Source organism: Nansenia antarctica, assembly GCF_963989245.1.
Source record: "Nansenia antarctica genome assembly, chromosome: 10".
NCBI lineage: Eukaryota > Metazoa > Chordata > Actinopteri > Argentiniformes > Microstomatidae > Nansenia > Nansenia antarctica.
The window spans coordinates 16734328-16737613 of NC_137680.1; positions in this window are offsets into that span (position 1 = coordinate 16734328).

Consider the following 3286-nt stretch of genomic DNA (forward strand, 5'->3'; position numbering starts at 1 on the left):
AAAGAAAACAAAGCACTCCAGAATGCACCACTGCAGTCAGGGTTGCTGGAGTGGGCCTGTAGTCTGGGCCGTAAAGCCTCTGTCGGAGTCTGCAGCAACGTTCTACTGCAGTGTTCCCACGTTCTCCCCGAGTTTAAAGAAAAATACCACAGTCACTCAACACCTCATCAGGCCCAGAGGCTGTGAATGGGATTCCCTAGCTGCCCATAACCCCCCGATCCCCTTACCAAACTATTAGCAACACTGTTCATGTCCCTTTCTTCTCTGAGCCAAGGCGACTGACTTAACATAGCTCGCCTTTGACACTCAACTCCATTTTGCACAGCGAGGTACACACACTGTAGGCTACACACAGTACCAAAGCGCTATGGGACGAAAGCTGTATACCAGCAGTCTCCTAAACCTGGCATGACTTAACAAGACTCTCACCACACCACAGCAGCACCATGCAAAGTGCCAGGGTAGCAAGTGTTTCCATAGCGATGCTGTAGGACTTTGTTTATTTATGAGGTTTAAAATGATGCATGTCTGGGTGTGTGTGTGTGTGTGCGTGGGTGGGTGTGTGTGTGTGTGTGTGTGTGTGCATGTGAATGTGTGTGTGCATGTGAATGTGTGTGTGTGTGTGTGTGTGTGTGTGTGTGTATGTGTGTGTATGCGTGTGTATGTGTGCGTGCGTGTGAGTGTGTGTGTGTGCGTGCGTGCATGTGAGTGTGTGTGTGAGTGTGCGTGTGCTCCCATTCACAGGCGAACCCCAACAGGCCTGTTGTCAGAGCCCTGTGACCACAGATATGTAATCACCAAGGTGATGACATCATTCCACTATGCAGAGCCCATACTGGAATCATTAGACGACGGAGGTGCCATTTACAAAGTCAATAAATGCTGGGGGAATTGCACATTACGCAAGCCATAGCTCCAAAAAGGTAAGAGGAAATAAATGTGAATGAGGGAGAGAGAGAGAGAGAGAGAGAGAGAGATGAATAAACAGTCAAACAAAGAAACCCATACACTAAAGTCTCTCTCCTCAGGACTGAGACAATCACCCAAATCTTGTTTCAGGTTCATCCGAGCGTGCCTTCCCTGTGACTGAGGAACAGCCGTGCTGCCTTATCCTCCCATGTCGCCTCCATCCCTGACTGACCGCTAATCTGACACCCAGACCGTTCACCTCCTCCTAGCCAGCCTCTGACCTCCTGTCCCTGGAACTGGATGTGTTGTCGCAGACTCACACTCACACACACACACACACACACACACACTCACACACACACACACACACACACACACACACCCTCCTATCCGGAGCAGGCCTTAATGAGGGGGTAGGGGAGCGCACTGCACACCCTGCTGAGTTTTAAAGGCCCTGTGAAGCCATGAGAGAGAGAGAGTGAGAGGGGGGGGGGGGGGTGAGAGAGAGAGAGAGGGGGGGGGAGAGAGAGAGGGGGGGGGGAGAGAGAGAGAGTGAGAGGGGGGGGGGGGGGGTGAGAGAGAGGGGGGGAGAGAGAGAGAGAGAGAGAGAGAGCAAGTGAGTGAGAGAGAGGCAGAGTGGGAGAGAGAGAGAGGCAGAGCGAGCCAGAGAGAGAGAGAGAGAACGAGAGAGATGGAGAGAGAGAGAGAGACAGAGCGCGAGAGAGAGAAAAAGAGAGAGTGAGAGAGTCAGAGCCTCGCCCTCCCCCTCTAGCTAGCAGCTCACATGGCTGGTGTAATCATGGCTGGTCTAATCAGGGCTGGTGTAATGCGTTCTCCCTTCTGATTAGAGAACCAGTCGACAGGCAGAGGGAGGGGATCACACGGGGCAGAGGAGAGAGAGAGAGAGAGGGGGGGGGCATGCCCAGTCTGTTGAGTGAAACACAAACCTTTTGTTATGATTCCAGATGCATGCGACGCCTGTTATGGAGGGGAAAACGGAGATGTCGGAGGGGCGTGCGTTGTACTGTACTGTACGGCTGGGCGGCAGCTAGGAATGCCAGTGTGGAATCCCATCTTTCAGTGTGGCTTCATCTTGATTGTACGAGTCTCCATGTTCACGCATGGTAGTGAGTAACTACAATACATGTGTTCTCCGCAGGCTGTCGGTCGAGCTGCTGGTTAACCCTTTAAAGACAGAGACCGCGGGATTGAGAGTGTTATTAAAGGTAGACCCCCCTGGATTTGACGATATTACCGACGATTGTATGTCATAGGATAAAAACTGGAGATGCAACAGACCAGGGAAGAGAGCGTGTCACGACAGCCCGCACGTCAAACGTGTTGTTGTGGAGTCGACGTGAGAGCGTCTCTGATAGAATTAAAATCTCTCTGGCTCTCCTCCAGGCAGCTGTTTACTTTAGGCTAGCTTTCGGAGAAATGGAAACCGGAAAAATAGGAAACCGAGGGACGTGGGAGGAAAGAAAGAAAGAAAGACAGACAGAAAGACAGAAAGACAGGGAAAGCGGAGGGCAGTGAAACGGGTGGACGCTCTCGCTCCCTCTCTTTCACGACAACACGTTTGATGAACGTCTCGCTCTGTTTTCACGTCCTAACCCTACCCCGCCCTTTCGACACATTCATAACCGCGCGATAACAGAGCTGTTGTTCACCATATGCTATCTCTCCCCATCAGCCCCCGATGTTTAAGTACAGTACGAAAGGTCTGCCGTTGAACTGGAGTGGAGTCATTACTTCACCCACTGTTAGCCCGACCGCACCATTAAACCCAACAAGCTGAGAAGCGATCTCTGATCTCCGCCGTGATTGCTCTGCTTTTTCTTCTCGCTGACTTTAACAACAGAGGGGAGAAAGAGAGACGCTCGGGGGGGGGGGGGGGGGGGGTTCACTGAACCTGGGACCCGACGGCTGCAGTAAAGAGCAGCCGTTAAGTTATACGTCCTTGTCCGGCGATAGTGTTTAATTGTCCCATTTATGCGCAACAATCCAGAATTCCCCCATTTACAACCATTCCCAGCCTCTGAGTCAGCTATTATGGATTACGGATGAAAGCTTTTGAAAAATAATCGACTTTACGACCGCCGTGTGTTATCCGTAGCTTGGATCTGACCGTGGTACCCCCTAGCAACCAGCTTCTGTGAGATCCTGTATGTCTGATGGCGGGAGAATACCGGGTTAGATGCTTAACTTTTCCAAACCGTGCCTACTAACTTCTTTAACTTTCCCCTACCAAACGTTCAATTAACGTAAACCACATAGACAGTATGAGGAAGTCTCCTGTCTGAACTGGAGATGTGCTTTGCGTGGGCTTGGAGCCCCACTTGCAACCACGGCTCGACTCAATTAATAGAGGCAGACT